The 27,648-nt window shown below is 45.4% G+C and overlaps 1 protein-coding gene across 26 annotated transcripts in view; it reads left to right on the plus strand.

The window, feature by feature from the left end:
- The window catches only part of LOC144495881 (cAMP-regulated phosphoprotein 21-like), a 751,410-nt gene that overhangs the window by 54,542 nt on the left and 669,220 nt on the right, over window positions 1–27,648 (plus strand). For all 26 annotated transcript variants that reach the window (XM_078216592.1, XM_078216588.1, XM_078216598.1 and 23 more), the window contains one exon: window positions 18,443–18,563. The gene's annotated coding sequence lies outside the window, so the exon portion shown is untranslated. The remainder of the gene's footprint in view (window positions 1–18,442; window positions 18,564–27,648) is intronic.

The raw sequence follows: 27,648 nt of genomic DNA on the forward strand, positions 1-27,648 counted from the left end.
AAGGTAAGTGTGATAACGTATTAGCATTAGCATGGCACTCTGATACTTTATACCAGAAGAATGTGCAGACAAGATCAACAACCATCTTTGCAATCAGCTCACAGCTAACGATCGTATACCTTTCTACAGCCCAACAATAATAGTTAAGGATCAATGATCAGTCAATAATGTGAAATGACAACCATATAAATAATGATGAAACCTTTGGATGAAAAACAATACTCAATGCTTCTTTTCCTTGCTGAGCACAATTAGATTCAGCATTAATCAGAGTACGTGAAGTAAAAGCTTTGGCGGTTCTTCTCCCAAAGGCATAATATGTAAGCTCCTGCCCCTACTCAATAAGGCAAAGCATCTTGGCAGGTAGTAATGGCAGCTTTGGATTGCAATGAACTAATACTTCAGACTTCTGATAAACATCTTTAACATCATTGTATGCTTTCTCACATTGTGTTCTCCAGTACATAAGAACATAAGAACTAGGAGCAGGAGTAAGCCATCTGACCCCTCGAGACTCCTCCGCCATTCAATAAGATCACGGCTGACCTTTTTGTGGACTCAGCTCCACTTACCCACCCGCTCACCATGACCCTTAATTCCTTTACTGTTCAAAAATGTATCTATCCTTGCCTTAAAAACAGTCAACAAGATAGCCTCAACTGCTTCACTGGGCAGGGAATTCCACAGATTCACAATCCTTTGTGTGAAGGAATTCCTCCTCAACTAAGTCCTAAATCTGCTCCCCCTTATTTTGAGGCCATGCCCCCTAGTTCTAGTTTCACCTGCCAGTGGAAACAACTTACCTGCTTCTATCTTCTCTATTCCCTTCATAATGTATGTTTCTATAAGATCTCCCCTCATTCTTCTGAATTCCAATGAGTATAGCCCCAGTCTACTCAGTCTCTCCTCATAAGCCAACCCTCTCAACTCCGGAATCAACTTAGTGAATCTCCTCTGCAACCCCTCCAGTGCCAGTATATCCTTTCTCAAGTAAGGAGACCAAAAGTGTACACAATACTCCAGGTGTGGCCTCACCAGCTGTTTTTAAACTCCATCTCTCTTGCAATGAAGGACAAAATTCCATTTGCCTTCTTAATTACCTGCTGCACCTGCAAACCAACTCCTTGTGATTCTTGCACAAGGACACCCAGGTCCCTCTGCACAGCAGCATGCTGCAATTTTTTACCATTTAAATAATAGTCCATTTTGCTGTTATTCCTACCAAAGTGGATGACCTCACATTTACCAACATTGTACTCCCTCTGCCAGACCCTCGCCCACTCACTTAGATTATCTATATCCCTTTGCAGACTTTCAGCGTCCTCTGCACACTTTGCTCTGCCATTCATCTTAGTGTCATCTGCGAATTTTGACACACTACACTTGGTCCCCAACTCCAAATCATCTATGTAAATCGTAAACAATTGCGGTCCCAACACTAATCCCTGAGGCACACCACTAGTCACTGATCGCCAACCAGAAAAACACCCATTTTACCCCACTCTTTGCTTTCTGTTAATTAATCAATCCTCTATCCATGCTAATACATTACCCGTAACACTGTGCACCTTTATCTTATGCAGCAGCCTTTGGTGCGGCACCTTGTCAAATGCCTTCTGGAAATCCAGATACAGCACATCCACAGGTTCCCCATTGTCCACTGCGCATGTAATGTTCTCAAAGAATTCCACCAAATTAGTCAAACATGACCTGCCCTTCATGAACCCATGCTGTGTCTTACCAATGGGACAATTTATATCCAGATGTCTCGCTATTTCTTCCTTGATGATAGATTCAAGCATTTTCCCTACTACAGAAGCTAAGCTAACCAGCCTATAGTTACCTGCCTTTTGTCTACCTCCTCTTTTAAACAGTGGCGTCACATTTGCTGTTTTCCAATCTGTGGGAACCACCCAGAGTCCAGCGAATTTTGGGAAATTACCACTTGTGCATTTACTATTTCCCCCGCCATCTCTTTCAGTACCCTGGGATGCATTCCATGAGGGCCAGGAGACTTGTCTACCTTTGACCCCATTAACTTGCCCAACACTATCTCTTTTGTGATAATGATAGTTTCTAGGTCCTCACCTGCCATAGCCTTCTTGTCATCAATTTTTGGCATGTTATTTGTGTCTTCCACTGTGAAGACTGACACAAAATACCTGTTCAATGCCTCAGCCATTTTCTCATTTCCAGTTATTACGTCCCCCTTCTCATCCTCTAAAGGACCAATGTTTACTTTCGCCACTCTTTATCGTTTTATATATTTGTAGAAACGTTTGCTATCTGTTTTTATATTCTGAGCTACTTGACTCTCATAATCCATCTTACTTTTCTTTATAGCTTTTTTTGTGGCTTTCTATTGACTTTTAAAGATTTCCCAATCCTCTAGTTTCCCACTAATCTTTGCCACTTTGTATGCATTTTGTACCATTATTGTTTCACACAGACAATTATCCAATCACTTCAATAATGTAGCTAAGTTTGGAACAAATTTGCCATAATAATTTACTACTCCTGGAAAGATTTCAACTGCATTGCATTCATTGGATGTGGTGCTTCTAAAATACCTTCCATCTTTGTAAGTGCTTTATGTAAGCCTTTGCTATCAATGACGTGACATAAATACTGGATTGTCTGGAAAATGCCAGACTTTTCTTTCTTGATATGCAGACCATATCAAGGTGCTTGAAGACGTTCCAATGTTGCTTCTAAATAATTCAAGTGCTCTTGTTCACTGGACCTGTAATTAGAATATCATCCAGGTAACATTATACACCAGAGAGACCACTTAAAATCTGATCCAGCAATCTTTGGAATAGGACTGGTGTGGATGTTATTCCAAAAGGCAATCTTTTATAACAGAAATCACCTTTATGAGTAACGATGATGAGCAATGGTTGAGATTCAGTGGCTACATTCATCTGTAAATATGCTTGTGAAAGATCAACCTTGCTGAATTGCTGCTCTCCTGATAACCCAGCAAACAAATCTTCAATTGAAGGGAGTGGATACTGATCAGCACACAACACTGTATTTATGGTTGTTTTAAAATCAAACAGAGCCATGTGGTTTCATAACAAGTACGATGGGAGTAGCGTAGTTACTCACTGTAATCGGCTCTAACACACCAACCAATGTTAACAAATCCATGCTAATTTTTCTTCCACCTTGAGATAAATTGCATAATGCACAACTCTTGCTTTGAGACATTTTGGTTGACTTTTGGTTGTGAACTAACCTTCCCTTTATAGCACTCACACATGTCGGAGTCATGACATCAGACAGAGGGATTTATCTATCGTGCACTCTACTCTGACAGGTGACTTAAATCTCTGCCTGATGTTCCTGCCTTTACATTTTCACCAATGAGCTGACAGTGGCTTGTCATCTGACTGGGACTGCATGGTTGGCTGGTCTCTAGCAGCTCTCTGAGTGCTGGAGACCCGGGCTGTGTCCCTGACTCCAACATCTGCGGGGACATGCCTGTGAAGTGTTCTCCAGAAAGGGACCCCGAGTCTATCCTTCAACCACGCCTCACCAAGGCATATCTCTGCACTAGTGGAGCATGTGGGTGAGCACTGTGACAGTTCTCCCTGAGCCCTCTCACCCTAAAGAGGTGCCTCAAGGGTTCAAACAGCTGCTGGGCTGGCCAGCTGACCGAGGTGGTGTCTGATATACACATAAGGACAGTTTTAGTGGATGAGCTGCATAAAGGAGGTCACGGATGTCAGGTTCACAGTCAGTAGACCAGTCAAGCTGAGAGAGCAGTCAACTTCAGGGCCATGGCTGAATTACATGGTACAGGGGGTAATTGACTATACTCATGTGGTTATAAAGGTTCCCTTGGAGCAATCTTTATGAACAGAAAGATCCACTTCATGAAATTGTCTGCAACGATTGTAAGCAGATTGAGTAGGAATGTCCTTCGACACTCTTGTGTCTAGAATGGATGATAAGATTATGGAAAGTTCCTCCAGTATCTCTGTCTCCACTCCCATTAGCATCCTGGGATGTGAACCTCCATCAGGAAACTTACCCCTTCTAAACATAGGCAATCAATCTTCACTCCATCTCCATTTCTACCAATACTTTATAAGCATCTTCTTCCTTAGTAAACACCTGATACAAAGTACTAAATAAATATTTATATTTGTCACGTGTTTCAGCATATATCACCCTCTTTCTCCCCAGAAGGTCTTATTACTTGTTTATGATTTACATGCCAATAGAAGATTTTTGGGTTTCTTTTATGTTAACTGCTATTCTAATTTCATTCTCTCTCTTGACCAGTTGTCTTTTCCTCTTCATTTCCTCTGTCAATCTGGCCTGGTTCTCGCTTGATCAATTCACCATACATTCTTCTTTGTTATCATAGAAATAGAATCACAGAAACCCTACAGTACAGAAAGAGGTCATTCGGCCCATCGAGTCTGCACCGACCACAATCCCACCCAGGCCCTACCCCCATATCCCTACATATTTTACCCATTAATCCCTCTAACCTACGCATCTTAGGACACTAAGGGGCAATTTTAGCATGGCCAATCAACCTAACCCGCACATCTTTGGACTGTGGGAGAAAACCGGAGCACCTGGAGGAAACCCACGCAGACACGAGGAGAATGTGCAAACTCCACACAGACAGTGACCCAAGCCGGGAATCGAACCCAGGTCCCTGGAGCTGTGAAGCAGCAGTGCTAACTACTGTGCTACCGTGCCGCCCACGGTGTATCTCCCCTGTCTTCCATGTACCGAGTCTGTACCTGAAGTATCTCCTCCTTAAAGATCACATTTACAATTCCATCACAATTTTTCCCAGTCAATCTTTGGTTCCATATTAGCTTGACTAGATCCACTATTCAATCCCACTGTAGTTAGCCCTCTTCCAATTTAGAAGTTTTCCTTCAGAGTGTTCCTTGCTCTTCTCTATTACTAATCTAAATCTTGTGATATGATCACTGTTATTCAAGTGTTCCCCACAGACACTTGGGCCCACTTCATTTTCCAGCATCACATTCTGCAATGTCACCTTCCTATTTGGACTTGCTCATCAAGAAAGTTCCCCTGAACAGATTTCAACTCCTTCCCCCAATATTCTCCTTTTCTCCTATCTCCAACATTATTATCATCAATATTTGGATTATTAAAGCTCTCCAATATCACCATTGCAAAGTCTTGGACATCTCTGATGTCCTTGCATACTTACTTCTCTATCGCTGTCTCTATTTGGTCACCTATTAAATACTCTTTGTAATTTAGTCATAATCCTTTTTGCTTCTCCACTCTAACCCCCAAATTAGTCTGTTCTTGTCCCTTCACAGACACCCTCTCTTTCTAACACGACAATGTTTTTATTTCATATTCCCAATTTCAGCAAGACCTTGCTTTTTTGTTACTACAGTTTCTTCCCTGATCAATTGCAGAATTGCTTTGGTGCAGAAAGAGGCCATTTAACCCAATGTGTCTGCGCCAGTTCTTCAATCTAGCATCATGATGTAGTGCCATTCTGCTGCCTTTTCTCTGTACCCCCTGCACATTGTTTCTATTCAAATAATCATCCAGTGCCCTCTTGAAGGCGTTGATTGAACCTCCCTCGGCCACACTTCCAGGGAGTGCACTCATTAAGTGAAAACATTTTTTTGCATGTCACATTTGCTTCTTTTGCAAGTCATTTTAAATCTGTGCCCTCTCATTCTTGGTCCTTTCATGAGTGGAAACAATTTCTCCTTATCTACTCTATCCAGCTCCCTCAAGATTTTGAACATCTCTATCAAATCTCCTCTTAGCTGCCTTCTCTCCAAGGGGAACAGTCCCAACCTCTCCAATCTATCCTCATAACTGAAGTTTCTCATACCTGGAACCATTCTTGTAAACCTCTTCTGCACTCACTCCAATGCATTCACATCCTTCCAATAGTGTCACCGAGTACTGTACACAGTATTCCAGCTAAATTAGTGTCTTGTATAACCTCCTTTCTCTTGTATTCTTTGCCCCTATTAATAAAGCCCAGAATACTTTATGCTTTATTAACTGCTCTCTCCACCTGTCCTGCCACGTTCAATGATCTATGCACGTACATACCCAGGTTCCTCTGCTCCTCCATCCCTTGAAGAACTCTAGCCCTCTCTCCATATTCTTCCTACCAACATGCATCACTTCATACTTCTCTGTATTGAACTTCATCTGCCACCTATCTCCCCATCTTTCTACTCTCACTAGCGTACAACTCTGCAAGTAGTCCAGCGTTTCTTACCTTCGAGGTTCTACATTTCAACTTACACTCACCTGAGGTTCTGACCAGAGGAACTCAATATTTCTTTCCCCCAGAGATTATTCTGTGCCCTCCCTTTGATGTCACTTACCTTGGCATGAAGGAGACAACACACCATGCAGGGCTCACAATAACTGTGACAGAAATGCCTGTCTATCTCCCGAACTATGGAATTTCCTTTAACAGTTATATTTCTCTTCCTGTTACCTTTTCCCTCCTGTGCAGTCCCTTGCCCATTGGTGCCATGTTTTGGATCATAGGCCTTCAAGACATGCCGTTCTCAGCACTACCAATGCTGAGTGTGAGTTTGAGAGTGATACATGCCCTGAAAACTCCTGCACAGCCCCTCTCTTCCTATTCTTTTGAGATGGCCACTGATTTATCCTGAACTCTGACCGCCTGTGGACTGATTATCTCCTGGAATGTATGATCCAGGAATCTCTTATCCTCCTTGATACTCCACAGTGACTCCTCTAATTCTTAACCTTTGAAATCCTGAGTTTGAACTCAAACAGCAAGAGACACTTCTTACACACTTCTTATGGTCCCTCCAAGATATATGAAGTTCCCAAAGTGGTGCAAGCAACAGGTCTCAACTGCTCATCCAAAAATATCTCTGTTCACTCTTTAATTAGTCTCTGGACCTGCTTTCTGCTACTATTATTATTAATTTACCTCCTGTTATACTCATCCCACTGGTGCTTTTGATACTTTTATTTATTTGACCTTGTTCTTCCGGAAGGTCATGTTCATTCCATTCCTCTGCTCTGGTCCTGAACTCCTTCAGCTATGGGTTACTCATCTCCAGCCCTGCTGAGCACTTAATCACAAACCTGCTGTCCTTCATTTATTTTTGGCATTCTGTTGGTTTGTTCTCACAGTGTTTGACTCCAGCTGACTGTCCACATTTATCTGTAGGGCTTGTTACAATTCCCATACAGATCAACAACTTCTAAAAATAAATTCACACTTCCAATTAATAGCTGAAAGGATGACACAACAAGATTTCACATTTTCCAACTTTTTGGGGCCATATTTTCACTCCTGATGTGAATTGTACAAATAGGGAAATTTTTACTTTGGGGCAAAAATGTTGTCTTGGGCCCAATTTTTAGTCTAGGGTTGGAGATGGGCTGGTGATCTGGGATGGAGTAGAGGCCGCTGTGCCCGGACGTTGATCAGAAACTGCCACCGTGCTGAGGCAGGCTGTTTACAAGGTCCACCTCTATTCTCCAAAACTTCAACCCAGTTGTTCTGTTGAATACAGAGCATGATCTTGTCAGCTCGCCCCGTGATTGGTTGATCAGCCTGGCCCATTGGGAAGATTGGATGGGAAGGTAAAAATCCTCCGGGCCTAGTTTTGCCGACGAGAATGGCTTGGCGCCCAGAAAGGACATGAAACCCATTTATATAAAAGTAACATAAGTTAAAAGAATCGTGGTTTTTCGCTCGCTGTGGTTGACAGGGCTCTCAGCCGTGTCAGACTCATTCCCCCAGGCTTCTGCTCTGACCCCCTCCCCTCCCTCTCAGACCCAGGATAGGGTCCCCCTTGTCCTCACTTTTCACCCCACCAGCCTCCACATTCAGAGGATCATCCATCGCCATTTCCGCCAACTCCAGCATGATGCCACTACTCAATACATCTTCCCCTCAACGCCCCCCCACCCACACCCCCCCACCCCCCAGTCCACATTCCGCAGGGACCGTTCTCTCCAGGACCACCCAAGTTCCCTCGTCCATCACATCTGACACCTCACCCCCTGCCCACAGGACCTTTCCATGCAATCGTAGAAGGTGCAACACCTGCCCCTTTACCTCCTCCCTGCTCACCATCCCAGAGCCTAAACACCCTTTTCAGATGATGTAATGCTTCACATGCACCTCCTTCAATCTGGTGTATTTCATTTGCTGCTTCCAATGAGGTCTACTCTACATCGGAGAGATCAAACACCGACTGGGTGGCCGCTTTGCTGAATACTTTTGGTCCGTCCGCAGGTAGGGCCCAGACCTTCCTGTCGCTTGCCACTTCAGCGCACAACCCTGCCCTCCTGTCCACTTGTCCACTCTTTGCCTTTTGCAGTGTTTTAGCGAACCCCAACGCCAACTGGAGGAACAGCAACTCATCTTCTGATTGGGCACTTTACAGCCTTCTGGATTAAACATTGAGTTCAAAAATTTCAGAGCATGAACTTTCCCCTCTACCTTCCACCACCCTCCCCGCCCCCATTTCCATTTATTTCATTTCATTCTGTTTCTTCTTTTCACCTCATTCATCCATTTTTATCATCCTTCTTTTTCACCTCCATTTTTCCACGTCTCCGTTCCCGCTCTCCTTCTTGTCCCCCATCCCCCGTCCCTCAGGCTAACTGCCTTAACTTTTGTTCTGCCATTCACACATTCTGATCACTTAATGGACAATTTTAGCACCTCTCTCAGCCTTCTGTATCCTCATCTACATTCCCTTTGTCCAATTACTACCCCACCCATCCTCATCGTATAAATCTTTCCTGATTTTGTTTGCTCTTAGCTCTGATGAAGGGTCATCCAGACTCGAAACGTTGGCTCTATTCTCTCTCCACAGATGCTGTCAGATCTGCTGAGATTTTCCAGCATTTTCTGTTTTTGTTTCAGATTCCAGCATCCACAGTATTTTGCTTTTATATAAGTTAAAAAGAACTTACCTGCTCCCTCACGGCTGCTTCTGCCCTCAAGGCTGCTTCCTCCCTTGCCCTCAAGATGTCATGCCGGCGAGAATCACGACTACTCTGCAGTGGTGAGGACCATGTGCCACACCAAGAGGATCGGAGGCCATTCATGCCCCCGGCTGGTCAGGGGCATGGCTGGCCTGTGCCCACCTTGCACCCTGGCAGTGCCTGTTTGGACACCATAAGTGTGCCATTGCCAGTGCCAAAGGGGTAGGGAATCCACCAATGGCAAGGCTTCATGAGAAGTCTCACAACACCAGGTTAAAGTCCAACAGGTTTATTTGGTAGCAAAAGCCACTAGCTTTCAAAGCGCTGCTTCTTCATCACGTGAGTGGGATTTCAGTTCACAAACAGGGCATATAAAGACACAAACTCAATTTACAAAATAATGGTTGGAATGCGAGTCTTTACAGGTAATCAAGTCTTAAAGGTGCAGACAAGGTGAGTGGAGAGAGGGTTAAGCACAGGTTAAAGAGATGTGTGTTGTCTCCAGCCAGGACAGTTAGTGAGATTTTGCAAACCCAGGCAAGTCGTGGGGGTTACAGATAGTGTGACATGAACCCAAGATCCCGGTTGAGGCTGTCCTCATGTGTGCGGAACTTGACTATCAGTCTCTGCTCATCGACTCTGCGCTGTCGTGTGTCGTGAAGGCCGCCTTGGAGAACGCTTACCCGAAGATCAGAGGCCGAATGCCCGTGACTGCTGAAGTGTTCCCCCACAGGAAGAGAACACTCTTGCCTGGTGATTGTCGAGCAGTGTTCATTCATCCGTTGTCATAGCGTCTGCATGGTTTCCCCAATGTACCATGCCTTGGAACATCCTTTCCTGCTGCGTATTAGGCAGACAACGTTGGCCAATAGCTGATACTGAGACTGATAGTTGAGACTGATAGCCAAGTTCCGCACACATGAGGACGGCCTCAACCAGGATCTTGGGTTCATGTCACACTATCTGTAACCCCCATGATTTGCCTGGGCTTGCAAAATCTCACTAACTGTCCCGGCTGGAGACAATACACATCTCTTTAACCTGTGCTTAACCCTCTCTCCACTCACATTGTCTGTACCTTTAAGACTTGATTACCTGTAAAGACTCACATTCCAACCATTATTTTGTAAATTGAGTTTGTGTCTTTACATGCCCTGTTTGTGAACAGAACTCCCACTCACCTGATGAAGGAGCAGCGAGAGCTCCGAAAGCCAGTGGCTTTTGCTACCAAATAAACCTGTTGGACTTTAACCTGGTGTTGTGAGACTTCTTACTGTGTTTACCCCAGTCCAATGCCGGCATCTCCACATCAAGGCCTCATGAACAATATTGAGATGAAATAAAATGCAGATCTAAATATCGATTACAGCTCTCCCTATAATAAAAAACACTCCCATCCATAAAAGCCCGCTCAAGATTTTAAAAGCCTCTGAAGTACTAATATTTTATCAAAACAATCAGCCTTGTATTCATAGTTTAGAAATCGGGAGATAAAGTTTAGAAATCGGGAGATAATGCTGCAGCTGTATAGGACCCTGGTCAGACCCCACCTGGAGTACTGTGCCCAGTTCTGGTCACCTCATTACAGAAAGGATGTGGAAGCCATAAAACGGGTGCAGAGGAGATTTACGAGGATGTTGCCGGGATTAAGTGGTATGCCTTATGAGGATAGGTTGAGAGAGCTAGGTCTATTCTCCTTGGAGAGGTGAAGGATGAGAAGTGACCTGATAGAGGTGTATAAGATGTTGAGAGGTATTCATAGAGTGGATTCTCAGAGGCTTTTACCCAGGGCTGAAATGGTTGTCACGAGAGGCCACAGGTTTAGGGTGCTGGGGAGTAGGTATAGAGGAGATGTTAGGGGTAAGTTTTTCACTCAGAGGGTGGTGGGTGCGTGGAATCGGCTGCCGGTAGTAATGGTGGAAGCGGGTTCGATTGAGTCTTTTAAGAGACTTTTGGATAGGTTCATGGAGGTTAGTAAGATAGGGGCGGCACGGTAGCACAGTGGTTAGCACTGCTGCTTCACAGCTCCAGGGTCCCGGGTTCGATTCCTGGCTCGGGTCACTGTCTGTGTGGAGTTTGCACATTCTCCTCGTGTCTGCGTGGGTTTCCTCCGGGTGCTCCGGTTTCCTCCCACAGTCCAAAGATGTGCGGGTAGGTTGATTGGCCAGGTTAAAAATTGCCCCTTAGAGTCCTGAGATGCGTAGGTTAGAGGGATTAGTGGGTAAATATGTGGGGGTAGGGCCTGGGTGGGATTGTGGGCGGTGCAGACTCGATGGGCCGAATGGCCTCCTTCTGCACTGTAGGGATTCTATCATTCTATAGAGGGTTATAGATGAGCTAGAAGGTAAGGAAATTGTTTGGCGCAACTTGTGGGCCGAAAGGCCTGTTTGTGCTGTAGCTTTTCTATGTTCTATAGCCTCACATCAAAGATAGATCATCCTTTAGTATCTTCTTTGAGCTGTCAATCAAATTGTGAACTAACGACCTCCTGCTGGGATAATTATAGGTGCTGGAAAGCAGTCAATCATTAATAATGGAATAATGAAAGCTCTTGGAGTAATGTTGACAAACAGCAATTTTAATTGCTCGAACAGGTTTTATTTTCATCTCTCAGTGATATGAGGGAGGAAATACACCATGTAGGGCTCACCATGACTGCTAACCATTTTTAATTTTTAACGAGTTGATTGAAATGATTTGACAGTTTGATGCGCGATTGATTCACACGGGAGGCTAGGACGTACCCGGGAATAAAGGCTTTTATTCACAACAAGACTGGAGCACACTACTTAACAATACTATTCCAGACTAAGGGCTACTAGGAAGTAGCAGTGACCTTTATACTCCTGTAAGAAGGCAGAGCCAAACGGAGTGTACCACATAAACAATGATAACAGGTGGAACACCCCAACCCTAACCCCAACAGTAACAAGAGTAACATATGTACAAGTACCCATAGTGGTAACCATCTATGGTTCACCACATTCACCCCTCCTTTAAAAACAAAGGCCGGTGGGGTAAGGAGACAATCCGAACTGTCCATATGTTCACAAGTTCAGCCGTATCGGAGGTCCGCACCGTCTCTGCGACCTCCGCAGCACTGGCTCCAGTGCCGGTTCTGGTGACCGTGGTGACGACCCTCTCTCCAAGGTGGTGTCCAGTGACTCCTCCAGTTCCTCACACACCTGTGGACCTCGAGGTGGCGACAATCTCCTGGACTCAGGCAAGCTGTACACGGGAGTAAGAGGATTAAGTTGAGGTCCCGATGCTGCCCGCGCCGTGTCAGGAGGGGAGAGAATGGGCAAAGGAATCCTAACCAGGGGTGCGGGAGTGACGGGGGTTTCCAGGTCCCCTGCAGGTGCCAGATCTCTGATAGAGACCGTGTCCTCTCGCCCGTCAGGATATGCCACATAGGCATATTGAGGGTTGGCATGGAGGAGATGGACCTGTTCAACCAAAGGGTCGGACTTGCGGGCCCTAACATGCCACCGCAGGAGGACAGGTCCTGAGTACGTCAACCAAGACGGCAGTGAAGTCCCAGAGGAAGACTTCCTAGGGAAGGTAAACTCTGCTCATGTGGGGTAGCGTTGGTTGCCGTACTCAGGAGGGACCGGATTGAATGGAGCGCATCAGAAAGTACCTCTTGCCAACGGGAGACTGGAAGACCCCTAGACCTTAACGCCAGTAAAACAGCCTTCCAGACTGTAGTGTTTTCTCTCTTGACCTGTCCGTTACCCCTGGGGTTATAACTCGTAGTCCTACTTGAGGCAATTCCTTTAGAGAGCAGGTATTGTCTCAAGTCGTCGCTCATAAACGACGAACCCCTATCACTGTGGATATAACTGGGGTAGCCGAACAGGGTAAAAAGACTCCGCAGGGCTTTGATGACCGTGGCAGAGGACATGTCAGAACAGGGGATGGCAAAGGGGAATCGGGAGTATTCGTCAACCACGTTGAGGAAATACACATTCCGATCTGTCGAAGGAAGGGGGCCCTTGAAGTCGACACTCAGTCGTTCAAAAGGGCGAGTGGCCTTAATGAGGTGTGCCCTGTCAGGCCGATAGAAGTGCGGCTTGCACTCTGCACATACCTGGCAGCTTCGAGTTATCGACCTGACATCCTCTATGGAGTAGAGCAGATTCCGAGCCTTTACAAAATGGAAAAACCGAGTGATCCCCGGATGGCAGAGATCATTGTGGAGGGCCTGTAACCGGTCCTCCTGCACACTGGCACATGTTCCACGCGACAGGGCATCTGAGGGCTCATTGAGCTTCCCCGGATGGTACATGATATCATAGTTGTAGGTGGAGAGTTCGATTCTCCACCTCAAGATTTTATCATTCTTAATTTTTCCCTTTAACGTGTTGTTGAACATGAAGGCCACGGACCGCTGTTCCGTGAGCAGGGTAAATCGTTTGCCAGCCAAATAATGGCGTCAATGCCGTACGGCCTCCACAATGGCCTGAGCCTCTTTCTCCACAGAGGAGTGCCGAATTTCAGGGCCTTGGAGGGTGCAAGAGAAGAAGGCGACGGGCCTGCCCGCCTGGTTAAGTGTGGCGGCCAGGGCGAAATCAGATGCATCACTCTCCACCTGAAAGGGGATGGACTCATCGACAGCGTGCATCATGGCTTTCGCGATGTCGGCTTTTATCCCTTCAAAGGCTAGGCGAGCCTCTGCTGTCAGGGGAAAAGAGGTAGATTTTATGAGCGGACGGGCTTTGTCCGCGTAATTGGGAACCCACTGTGCATAGTACGAGAAGGAGCCTAAGCATCTTCTCAGTGCTTTGATGCTAGTGGGTAGGGAAAGTTCAAGGAGGGGATGCATACGGTCTGGATCGGGGCCGATTACCCCGTTTTCCACCACGTATCTGAGGATTGCTAGGCGGTGCTTGCTGAATACGCACTTCTCCTTGTTATAGGTCAGGTTCAGGAGAGTCGCAGTGCGTAAAAACTTCTGGAGGTTGGCGTCGTGGTCCTGCTGGTCATGGCCGCAGATAGTGACGTTGTCCAGGTACGGGAAGGTAGCCCGTAGCCCGTTTTGGTCCACCATTCGGTCCATCTCACACTGGAAGACCGAGACCCCATTAGTGACGCCGAAAGGGACTCTTAAAAAGTGGTAGAGACGGCCATCCGCCTCAAAGGCCGTGTATTTGCGGTCCTCTGGACGAATGGGGAGCTGGTGGTAGGCTGACTTCAAGTCGATGGTGGAGAACACCCGGTACTGCGCAATCTGGTTGACCATGTCAGATATGCGCGGAAGAGGGTACGCGTCCAGCTGCGTGTACCTATTAATGGTCTGACTATAGTCTATGACCATCCGGGGCTTGTCTCCAGTCTTGACCACCACGACTTGTGCTCTCCATGGGTTAGTGCTAGGTTGAATGACCCCTTCCCTGAGGAGCCGCTGAACCTCAGATCGAATAAAGATCCGATCCTCAGCGCTGTAACGCCTGCTCTTAGTTGCGATGGGCTTGCAGCCTGGCACGAGATTTTCGAATCGGGAAGGCGGGGTAATTTTGAGTGTTGAGAGACCGCATGTGGAGCGCGCTGGACAATTTGGAGGCTGCTGTTCTCCCACTGAAAGTGGAGGGAGTGGCCCATCGTACCGCAGGGTCACACTCTTCAGGTGGACCATAAAGTCTAGCCCCAGGAGTACCGGAGCGCAAAGGTGTGGTAACACGAGGAGCCTGAAGTTCTCGTAGACTGTGCCCCGCACCATTAAGGTTACCACACAGCTCCCAAGAACAAAGACAGATCGGGACCTCGACGCCATGGAGATTGTCTGCCTGACAGTTTGCACCCGGAGAGCGCACCGTTTCACTGTATCCGGATGGATGAAGCTCTCCGTGCTCCCGCTGTCAAACAGGCAATGCGCCAGGCGCCCATTTACCTCTATGTCCATCATGGACTTGTCGAGTCTGTGAGGCTTGGCCTGGTCCAGGATGATTGACGCCACTGTTGGATCCCGAGTGTAACTGCAGGCAGCTGAGATAGCCGATGACGAGGACCCCTGCTGGTCTTCTGCGGCCGGTGTCGACCAAAATGGCTGCGCCCATGAATCGCCCGTGGTCGATGATGTTGAAAACGGCGGCACCCGCAGGTCGCACGTGGCTTGCGTCGTCGTCGTAGGAAATGGCGGCGCCCGTGGATCGCACGTGGCTGATGACATCGATGAGGCCGGAGATGAGGAGATGGATCCTGGGGAGTCACACGCAGCACTGCTGGGCTTGGAAGGGGTCTTTGCTCGGCACACTTTTGCATAGTGCCCTTTCTTTCCACAGGTGGAGCAAAACACCGTCCTGGCCAGTCATCTCTGGCGTGGATGCTTTGCCAATCCGCAGAAATAGCACCGTGGGCCTCCAGGAGCCGTCAGGTCTGAAGTTGAGAGCATTATCGCGCAGTTCCGAGGAGCCGCCGAGTACAGTTGAGGCAGTGGCTGTGCTTGCCACAATGTTTCCACGTGGTCGGTGGGGTAGGTTTCGAGACTTCTGTAGGCCGTTTCCATTGCATCGGCCAATTCTACCGTCTTAGCCACGTCCAAGTTACCCTGCTCTAGCAGCCGCAGGCGAATTTAGGATGAGCCGATTCCCACCACGAACGCGTCCCAAATAAGATCGTTGGTGTATTGAACAGCCGACACCTCCTTGCAGTTGCAGGCTTTGGCTAGCTGTTGAAGTTTGCGCAGGTACTGTCCCGTAGTTTCGCCGGGCTGCCGCCATCGAGTGGCTAATAGGTGACGAGCATGAATTTCGTTCGGCTGTTTATTGTACAGCTTCTTGAGTAATTCGATGGCATCTTTGTAATTTTGGGAATCGCGAATTGTTGCATACACAGTGTCGCTCACCCTGGCGTGGAGGACCCGCAATCTGTCGGCGTCGGTCTGGACTGCTGTTGAGGCCTCAATGTAATCCTCGAAGCACTTCAACCAATGGTCGAAAGTATTCGACGCCCCAGCGGCACATGGATCCAAGGTTAGCCGATCGGGTTTCAGCATCTGCTCCATTTTTCCTCGAACAAAATTTTCGGTATTTTGTTGTGAATAAAATTGACGCGCGATTGATTCACACGGGAGGCTAGGACGTACCCGGGAATAAAGGCTTTTATTCACAACAAGATTGGAGCACACTACTTAACAATACTGTCATAGACTAAGGGCTACTAGGAAGTAGCAGTGACCTTTATACTCCTGTAAGAAGGCGGAGCCGAACGGAGTGTACCACATGAACAATGATAACAGGTGGAACACCCCAACCCTAAGTAACATATGTACAAGTACCCATAGTGGTAACCATCTACGGTTCACCACACAGTTCTATTCATCTTACCTGCCCTTCATAAGTATTTGTGTCGACTCTAAAAATGTATAACTCTCACGCTGTGGGATAAGGCCTATGTTATTGTGAAAATAGGGTCTGTTTTAACTCAGCACTGTGTTCAAATGGCCCTGCTGAGTTCAGGATTTCTTCATGTGTGAGATCCTAACCTCCATGGCATTGTCTGGGTGTGGGAGGATTGGGATCTGAATCACGCTGAGCCACTTGGTGGGAATCGCAGCACTTTTCCCGCAGGAGACAGCAATTAGAGATTTTTTGGGAGAATTGCTCCCAATGTATGGCTTGCTGATCATTCAAAATACTTTTTAAAAATCATTTAGTGGCCGAAATTTGGAAAAGCTTTAAGTAAAATTTGCTATATTTAACAATTGGATTTAATTTTGTATTTTAGTCTCTTTTTCATTCAGATTTATTGAAGGCAATGGGCTGCTGTAAAATCTTGGCTTGATGGGCCTCAAACTCTCTTTATTTAAAGAGGATGCAGGTGGGATTCTCCATCCCTGTTTCCCAATGAAAACCAGTGAAAATGGGACTTTTCAGAAAAGGGGGCAGGATCTAGGACCCGTCTGCTCTTTGTAAAGGTCCACAAAGTCTCCATGCCTCCTCAGATCCAGCCCTTGCTATAACAAAAGAGTAAAAGCATAACTGTTTATGACCCAAATTCCCAAGATTTTTCTGGGACTTTAGACAGTTGCTGTCTATCCACACAGGCTGCTACCATTGTCTCCAAGTGAAAATACCTTGGACCTTCTTTGCAATAATACAATCTGGGCCCCCTTTAATCTCTAACAATCAAAGCAGCCAGGTCACATGACTCCCTTCATTTTACCTTGAATTATAGACACCATCCCGAAATATGATAATCTCATGAAGCTCAGTCTCCAGCACTGCTTTCCCGAAGGCTTGCTCTCTCTGACATCCACTGATTCCGCACTGCTACCTTTATCTGTTGGTTTTTTTGGCACCATTTTCCTTCAGGCTTATTCTATCTGTTAGTAGGTACACCTTTAGAATCTGCACTTTACTGTGTCATTTGCATATATGTGAAAGTTATTTGAAGGTTTTCATGGTGTTAGTGGTGACGTTGAGCAGATGGTTTGATGGTTATTCTGTTTAAAAATTTCCTCTGAAGAGAGAACTGGTAGGCCTCAACATTTCTGACAGAATACTCTGCACATCTGGAGGAATGAGGGAAACGGGTAGAAAAGGTAGTTTTATATAATGGAGAATGAGAATATGGGCAGGATCTTACTGCTAATTGGTCAGGCCTTTGTGTTTGTAATAGGCTGTTGATTGGTTGGCTCTGCAGAATGGATAGTGTTTCAGAGCAAATATTAATTGGCGTAACCATGCAAATATTTAATTATATTTTCAGCGCACCTGTATGCTGAAGATATGCATGTTTTCAAATTTCTATAAAGCAGTTAAGATTTTTTAGACATACTTAAGGTACGTCCATACAAAGAATGCCCTGATAGAAATCTTATTGAATCCGCTTCATCTGTTAAGCATGATGACAAAGGGTCATCCGGACTCGAAATGTCAGCTCTTTTCTCTCCTTACAGATGCTGCCGGACCTGCTGAGATTTTCCAGCATTTTCTCTTCCGCTTCATATCTTTATGGTGTTTTTTTACTCATTCAGGGGATGTGGGCGTCCCTGGCCAGACCAGCATTTATTGCCCATCCCTGATTGCCCCTGAACTGAGTGGTTTGCAGGGCCATTTTCAGAAGGCATTTAAGAGTAAACCACATTGCTATGGGTCTGGAGTCACATGTAGGCCAGGCCTGGTAAGGACAGCAGATTTCCTTCTCTGAAGGACGTTAGTGAACCAGATGGGTTTTTAAAAATGACAATCAGCAATGGTTTCATGGTCATCATTAGAGTTTTAATTCCAGATTTTTATTGAATTCAAATTTCACCATCTGCCATAGTGGGATTTGAACCCGAGGCCCATAGCATTGCTCTGAGTCTCTGGTTTACTAGTCCAGTGACCATGCCAATGCACCACTGCCTTCCCTGTATTTGATATTATCCTCCCTGTTGTCTGATTGTACTTATTGTAATTTTTTCAATGATTTACTGTTTAGCCTTAAACTGGTAATTGTCCTATTCTTATCACATGATCCCATTTACCTACAGGTCGCAGACCATAACATTGGCAACACCCTTTCACCAGCATCATATGGGAAAACTTTCATCTTCAAAGGATATTGGAAAACTGTCACATCAAACAAAAGGAATTCTGGACTTCTCTACAATGGTAAGAAAATTTATTTCAGAAAGAAATTTCACTATGTTTTACATTCCAGATTAAAAAAAAGGTATGCACTAATCCAATCTATTTATTCCAAAATATTGAATACTGCTCTTGGCCTAAGAGCCCCTTGAATGGAATTATTGCTCTGCATTTAGAATATAGGTGACCATTTGAATCCATGTACATTTATTAACACTTTATTTTACCTTTTAAAGACAGGATTTATCTAGCAAAATATTTAAAAATTTGTTTAGAAACAAGCCATGCAATTTACTATATGGTATATTCAATATTATGAATTTCTTCATTTAATTTTTTATCACATGCAAAGCGACAAGTGCTCAATGGCTTGTTATTGAACTTTCAAAAAAAATCATGTTTTTGTTTGGAGGATTTGTCAACTTTTTATTCCTTTCCATATGGTCTCTGATTTTGTTCAAACCAAGCCTCATTCCTCCTGTAGGCAAAAGGTCAAAGCAATGCTGTGTTTTCTGTATGCTGTCACTTTAAGTTAGTTGTTTGCTGATGTGCCCTGAGAGATGTTTGTGCTGACAGGGTGCTTTAGTTTCCTCTTTCCTGATGAAACTTGCCAGACCTCTGCTCAGAGCCCCCATGGTACCACAAAGCCACTGTGAACAATGAGCTATAATTCAGACCACGTCTGAAGGAACATTTGTATTTTTGGTGCATTTAGAACAAAAAGCTAAATTTCTACATCTTTGAAAAAGGATGTCGAGACACATTTTAATTAGTTTTGTTTTTTAGCAACAGCATTGAGTTATTGATTAATTGAAGACATGTAATGAACGAATAGCTGAGTGAATGAGAAAGCAGCATGACATAAGCTCTTGGAAAGTGAGAATGTGCAACGGTGTGAGCCAGCAGTGATAAAGAGAAGGAAAGCAATCAGAAAGCATCAGTGATATATTGAATAGAGGAAGGAGTGTGGGTCCGCTAGATAGTGATGGTACTCCAGAGATTGAAAGATAGTTGGCCAATAGCGTGTCTGAAGAGGAAGAGTACTGTCCTATAGAGGATATGGTACACAGCATAGGCACTGACAGTGGAAGAAAACCAAAGGCCAAAATTATAGAAACATAGGCTGGAACTTTGCAGCTGTTCACATTGGCGGGAACTCCTGGTCCCGCCAACGGTACACCGCAGCTGTGGGTTTCCCTGATGCAAGGGATGCATTAAAAGGGAAACCCCGCTAAAACAGCAGGCCAGAAGATTCTGGCCAATGGCGGGCTGCCTCTCCGTGATGGGTTACTGGGTAATTCCCACCCATTGAAAACAGAAGCAGGAGTAGGTCATTGGGCCCTTGGGGGTCTGCTCCTCCATTCAATAAAATCATAGCTGATCTTTCCAAACGCACTTGCACTTTCTCAATTTCTGACACAGTGGCATATGGGCGGCACGGTGGTTAGCACTGCTGCCTCACAGTGCCAGGGACCCGGGTTCAATTCTGGCCTCAAGTCACTGTCAGTGTGGAGTTTGCACATTCTCCTCACTTCTGTGTGTGTTTCACTTTCCTCCCACAGTCCAAAGATGTGTGGGTTAGGTTGATTGGCTATGCTAAATTGCCCCTTCGTGTTAGGGGATTAGCAGGATAAATATGTGGGGTTACGGGAATAGGGCCTGGGTGGGATTGTGGTTGGTGCAGACTCGATATGGGCCGAATGGCTTCCTTCTGCACTTCAAGGCTTCTATGATGCTATGATCCCTTGATACCTTTGGAGTCTAGTAATCTATCTATTTCCTTCTTCAGTATATTCAGTGACTTGGCTGCCACTGCCTTCTATGGTAGAGAATTCCACAGGCTCACCAGCCTCTGAGTGAAGAAGTTTCTCCTCATCTCAATCCTAAATGGCCTGTCCTGTATCCTGAGACTGTGTCCACTTGCTGGAAACCCCCCAGGCAGAGGAAACAACATCCCTGCATCCAATCTGTCAAGCCCTGTCAGAATTTTATACATTTCAATGGGACTCCCTCTCATTCTTCTAAACTGTGAATACAGATCCAGTTGGCGCAAATTCACCTTGTATGATGATCCTGTAATCCCAGGAATCAGTCTGGTAGAGAATCCAATGCCAAGCTGGGGAAGGGTCACGCTAAACGGGGCAGGAATTGTATTTTTAGTATATATTCAAACATCTATTATTAGGACACTTTAGGTCAGAAAATATCATTCTAAGGGTGTAAAGAACTTTTACATATTAATTGATCAAGCTCTCAATTGCTGGGGGCCATGGAAGGTGAAATGAGAACAAGATTTGTGTGCTGTGTTACCTTTATCATTAGAACTGTAGAGTTCAGACACATCCGTGCTCATCAAGGTTCTGAGGGAGAGGAATAGTGGAATTAGAGAATAGGATTAGTGAGTCTAAACCCTTTGTAAGTGACCCACATTGAGTGTTGGATTCAATAGGAGAGATAACTGTGGATTACAAGGAGTATCCTATGGAAATGGCTAACAAGAAAAGGAAGCATTTGTTAGCGTAAAGAAAGACTGTGGGCCCGATTTTACCAAAACTTTGTGCCCGAAAACGGGCATGAAATCACGGTAAAGTTGGGCGTCGGGCCTATACCGCGATCTGCACCCAATTCCGAGCAGATCGCGGCTTTACTGACACCCAATTCGAGCGCGGGTCCAGCCCGCGCTCGAATCGGGCGGCCCGACAATTTAAATGCATTAGCATGCATTTAAATCCACTTAATGAACCTAAGGATCAGGCCCCCCTGGGAGGCAGGCCCCCCCTCGGCAGAGCACACCCCCAACCTACCTTGATTGCTGGTCTCCCTCCACCATCCTTCCGTTAGCAAGATAAGCTGTATGTTCCTCAGCTAAATCCACTTTGGTCAACACAAAGATGGTCCTTCTGCCTTGTGGATCCATCTGGCTCACCAAGTCAGTTACAATACTGCATTCAGCATCTACTGAACCATCTTGGATACAAAGGATAATGAATGGTACTGGGTCGATCTTCCTGGTGTTATCAGTACTGTAACACCAGGAATGGCTGCCGACACCAAGGATGTAATTTTTAGCATAAGCAAGGCTTACATGCAGAACCCTAATGCCATTATCCTTTGTATCCAAGATGGTTCAGTAGATGCTGAACGCAGTATTGTAACTGACTTGGTGAGCCAGATGGACCCGTCACACCCCCTCTCCTCCTCCTGCCCCCTCTCCTCCTCCCACACCCCCCCCCCGCCTCCAGAGGGTGATCTGGGTCCCACCCCTCTCCTCCTCCCACCCCCCCGCCCCCTCCAAGAGGGTGATCTGGGTCCTGCCCCCTCTCCTCCTCCCCCTCCCCCCCCCCCCCCCCCCCCCCCGCCCCCAGATGATCTGGGTCAGAGAGCCGCTCTCTCTGCTTTTTTTCTCCCCGCCCGGGCGCACTGCTTCGGATTTTTTTTCGAACTGCGCATGCGCAGTTCAGAGCTCCAATCGTTCCGGCAGCGCTAAGCCCCGCCCACTGCGCGAATTGGACCAGAGCCGGCAAAAAGCGTATGGGCGCGCTGGAAAGAGGATTCCAGGCTCGGATCTATTTGACGCCCAGATTCGGCACTTAGACTCAAAATGGTAAAATCAGTCCCTGTATGATAAATAAGTGATGATCCTGTTTTTTTCAGTAGGTTTCAGGCATTTGATCATGTTAAGGGCAGGAGGAAGAGGAAATTGAGGAATTATTAGAGATACATGGGTAAGAGTGTAATGACTTTAATCAGACAATGAGATGGGCCTGTTAGAATATGAACTCCCTGATTAAGGGCCAAATTGATAGGCCAATCGGGGAGCCTTTTGCTTTGTATTTAACCAGGAGTGTCAGTTCCTCTGGGACTCCTGGTGTAGACTGCTAACTGAAACCATTCTGTATGCTGTTGTCAGACTTGTCAAAACAGGGATTTTGGTGAAGGACTTCTGCCTCCGAGGATTTATTACAAAGAGGAAGAGGAAAATAATAAGTTGTCCAAGATTTAGTGGTGTGACAATTGGACAATCACTTTTGTTTTAAGGTCCAAGCTGTACTTTCCCTACAAGGCCTATATTATGGACATTTGGAGAGGGTGGGTGGGTGAGCAGAGGATATGGGAAAGGAAGTGGTAGTGCTTCAACTAAAAAAAAATATAGAAAATTAAACTCATAAAACCTGTAGAAAGATTTTCAAGGATAACTTACTTAGGAATTTTGTAGCAGAACTGAGAGGGAATGTTATTCCTAGTATTTTGGAGCTAAGCAGAGCTCATTGTCTCAGATTTCTCATTATACAGCTCTGAACATCTCTTCTGTTTCTGCGCCTTCATTCTGTCTCTTTCCCCCGTCTGAAGAATTGGAGACGGAAGGAAATGTCCTTTTAAGGTTGTGCATTGGGGTTTGCAGAGAATGTGTTCACTGGAAATATTATAACACATATAAAAGTGAGAGTTGGTTAATCAAATTTTGTAGCAATTAGAGTATGAAGCATCCACATATTTTCAAACCTCCTTTGTATAGGAAAGCAACCACATCTCAGCACGTTTTAGATTAGAATTTCAAATGTACTCTGGGTGACTTCGCTGTCACTTTATACAGACTGGATTTTTAAAGTTCAACATCCTCTCTTGGTGTGTGATATATAAACATTTGTAAGAGTCTGAAGGTTTGGCTCTAGTTCTATCCTTCACTGCCTGGCTACCTGTGTTGCAACAGGGACCAGCTCTCCATCTATCATAGTGAAGAGGACTAAGAGGTGCTCCCTGGAGCTATTGTTGTTGCAAACAATATTCAACAATGAATAAAGGTTCCAAAGATGATAACTCCGGGTTAGTTAATCTCCAGCTAAGTTCTGGTAGAGTAGAAAAAGTGATTGTCTCATGGCAGGAAATTAAACGCAAGTATGTAATGGTCATAGAGATTCAATGGATGTGTCCGTCACCATAAATGCATGTAGTTGTATATGATGTACTAAAAGGATAGAAAAAAATGGATGAGGGAAGCTTTCTGTTTTCAAGGAAATTTGAAAATGAAGGCATGTGACTTGATATCCTGGAAAAAGTTACAAAATAATGTGGTTAGTGTTAATGTGGCTGCAACTTACAAGCTTTCTTCTCTCCAAAGGATAAGGGTGGTTACAACTGTTAAGTAGGGAATGAGCAGAATTTTCCCACCCAAGTTGAAGTAGCATCCAGTGCATGTAAAGTCCTGAAATTGATGTTGGGTCATTACCCCAATGTCATCCTGTCCTCTTCTGGCTTACCCTGTGATGGGTTCCGAATTCAGGGGGCAATCCCACTTTGGTTTGATAGGAAAACAGTTGAGCCAATTGAAAAGGCAATTAAAAACCTTTTTAAACATGGATTCCTTCTTTTCCAATAGCACACAAGTTCAATGTTGTATCTGCACCATGCCAGCTTGGAGAAAGCAAAGGCAGGAATTGATCATCGAGTGAAACTGACCTGATATGAACAGTATAAAGGCTGAAACTGGCAAGTGCTGGTGCTGACAGGAGAGGTTCGTTCAGCCTGAATTCACTGATCTTACTGGGAACAGCAACTTATGCAACTTGTATGAAGTGCCTTGGATTGAACTGAGAGTAATCTTACATTATTGCTTGTGAGGCTTCTCATTCTTCAGTTGCTTGGACCTCTGAGGAGGAAATACCACTTGCTCCAGCTCGGCAGCAGTAACAACACAAAGGCAGCAGCTGTCTTCTCCGCAGCCATTTGCAGCTAGACGGAACAGAGGAATGGACACAGGGGCTATTTCCCCAGCTTAAGGTTAACAGGTCAACAAGTCTTTTCTCCACCTGACAGCTTCAGTGTCTAGCTGCTGGAGGACAAAGGATGTCCACTGTAGGATCTGACTGTTGACCGCAGTGAAGAACCCAACCGGAGTCATTCCACCATCAGAGCGACAATAGGAGCAGCCACTGGCTTACTGCAAATGAGATGCTGCTGCCTTGACAGATCTGAAGGCAGCAAGGGTCTCTTTTTGTAGTGTTTGCTGTGCTCTGCAGAGACAATTGGAGCTGGCACCAGAGAAAGGTGGAGGGCGTACTGCATCCTTGGAGGGGGTGATGAATCCTGGTGTGCCATTGGTGCCTGGAGTCACAAACCTGTCCTCTACAGAAGCCCATGTTGCAACATCACAAAGAGCTCAATGTGACTTCCTATGTCCACTCCTTTGACTAAAATCAGAAAGCTATCGTTTTTTAAACATAGCTATAAACTTGGTGGATTTGTGGTTCTGCTCATGGCCTAGTATTCCAGAGGATGGGGCAAATCATCTGGACATGAATCAAAAGCCCACCATGGTAGTCGTTAAATTTGAATTCCATTAATTAAATTAATCTAGAATTTCAAAAAAATAATGTCAGTAATGGTCGGGATTCTCCGATCTTATCCATTCCCGCCCCACTGCCAGTGAGAATGGAAATTTTGGCACTTGGTCAAAACTCCATTCATTATAGCGGCACTGGAGAATCCCAACCATGGACAAGTCAGAAGTTTCCAGTGCTTGAAGCTCTCTATCATCAATCCCATTGGTTCATGAATGTTGTTTAGGAAAGGAACTGGGACCCTATCTTCTGGTCTGTGGATTGTCGGGGACCGCGGATATACAACTGAGATCTACTTTGGGACTCTGGTAGTCCTGAAGTGCTGACCCCTGTGGGAATTGCCCAGAAAGTTTGAATATTCAATGGGTAAATCGCCTGCTCCCTATCAATGTCTTCAACTCTGAGCTAGAATTGGTGACTTAGGATATTTCTGTGGTACTTACCTGAAAACTTGCTCAGCAAATATTAGACAGACTAAAAACTAGTCTAACACTTGGATAACTACAGAACTGACTCACCAAGCATTAACCAACTTCCCTCCAACTGCCTGAGCCCTCCACCTCCCGACCCAGCCCGACTACCTGACCATCCGACTAGCCTCCGACTATCTGAATGACCCATGCTAACCTAAGCCCTCTACTTCTTGACCCAACCAGACCCCCCCCCATTCAACCATCCAACTGACCCCCGCCAACCTAAGCCCTCTACCTCCTGACCCAACCTGACTACCCCCCCGCACTGCCCAACTAACCCTTACCTGACCAACTCCACCTGACCAACCATACTTGACCACTCCCTCATGAGTGTACATGCAGTGTACACTTACATGCAGTGTAAGTTGTAGTTCCCTTTACAGTTAGTATTCTTTCATATCTGTCCTGAGGAGTCCAAGACAAAAAGCTTCAGTAGCATGTCTCTTTCTTCAGCACTAAGAATGTTGTTCCAAACAAGCTACAACACATGCATGCTGGACAGAGCTCAGTGATCCTAAAACCAATGGCTCGGATCAGAGTTCTGCCGTCCTACCAAATCCAGTCAAGAACGGTGGCAGACAATTAAACAACTAATGGGGGAAGGAAACTCCATGATGCTTAATGGAGGATGCACGTGAGTGCAAAACTCAAGGACAAAGCATTTGCAACCACTATCAGCTGGAATTGTTGAGTAGATGATTCATCTCAGAATCTTTTTGCGATCCCCATAATTACACTTGCCAATCTTCAGCTAATTCAATTCACTCCACTGTGGTATTAAGGTATGAGCTGTGTGCACAGGATATAGTTAAGGCCCCAACTACATTGTGCTTTCAGTGCTGAAGGTTTGAGCTCCAGGATTAGCTGCACTGCTAGCCAAGCTGTTCCTGTACAGCTAGAAAACTGGCATCTAACCGACAAAGTGAAAAACTGACCAGGTGTGTTCTGGCCTCAAAAAGCAGGAAAGCCCAATCTAGCCAATACCTCATCAGTGCAACCATGGAAGGGGTTGTTGGCAGTGCTATCAAGCAGCACTTATCCTCTCACTGATGTTCAGTTTGGCTTCAGTGAGCACAATTCAGACTTGGTCAAAATATGGGAAAAAGAGAGCTGAACTCTACACGGGAGGTGAGAGTTACTGACCTTGACATCAAAATAACCTTTTACTGAATGTCGAGTAATCGAACCTGAGAAAGTCAGTGAGGGTCTTGGGAAAAATTTTCCACAAGTTGCAGTCGTAGCTCGCACAAAAGAAGATGGTTGTAATTGATGGAGGCCAATCATCAGTCCCAGGATATTGCTGCAGAAGCTCCTTGGGGCCAATAACCTCTGCCCAACCATCTTCAGCTGCTTCGTCAATGACTTTCCCTCCACTGTAATGGCAGAAGTGGGGATGTTCACTGCGCAATTGTTAATGTTCAGTTTTATTTCACAATTTCATAGATAATGGCGTGCCTGCATGCATTAAAACACAGACAATTTTCAGGCTTGGGCAGGTAAATGGCAAGTTATATGCGCACCACACCTCCAACAAAGAATCTAACCATTTCCCTTGACATTCAATGACAGTACAATTGTTTAATCCCCCCCATCAAAAGCCTAGACCTTGATCACCATTGATCAGAAACTGAACTGGAACCAGTTACTTAAATACAGTGGCCACACAGAGCAGGTCAGAGGCTGGGAATTGCCTGTGTACCATCACATCAGGAGTGTGATGGAATACTCTCCGCTTGGCTGGGTAAGCACAGCTACAATAACACTCAAGAAGCTTGACACCATCTAGGGCAAAGCAGTCTGCTTAATTGGCACCCAATATACCATCTTAAACATTTGGTCCCTGCACCACTATCACACTTTGGCTGCAGTGTGTATTATCTACAAAAGGTACTGTTTAAGTAACCAAATTTTCTTGAATAGAACCTTCCAAACCTTCTCTGTCATCCAGAAGGACAAGGACAACAGGCCACATTGGGAAACCACTACTTGTAAGGTCTTCTTGAAATTGCTCATCATCCTGACTTGGAACTACATTACCTGTTTATTATGTTAAATCCTGAAACTCCATACTTCCTCAATAAACTGTAGCAGTTTAAGGTGTCTCACCAACACCATCACAAGGAGAAATAGAGATGGACAATAAACCTTGGCCTTGCCAATATTATCCATACCCTGGAAATGTTTTTTAAAGTTGAAAATAGTCAAACATTGTGAACATTGCAAGTGAACTCAAAATATTTTGCATAGAACAATCTAAAGAGCCCTCCCTCAATAATTTTTATTAGTGTTCTGTTAGGG

This window comes from Mustelus asterias, chromosome 7 (assembly GCF_964213995.1).
Source record: "Mustelus asterias chromosome 7, sMusAst1.hap1.1, whole genome shotgun sequence".
In the NCBI taxonomy this organism is placed as follows: domain Eukaryota; kingdom Metazoa; phylum Chordata; class Chondrichthyes; order Carcharhiniformes; family Triakidae; genus Mustelus; species Mustelus asterias.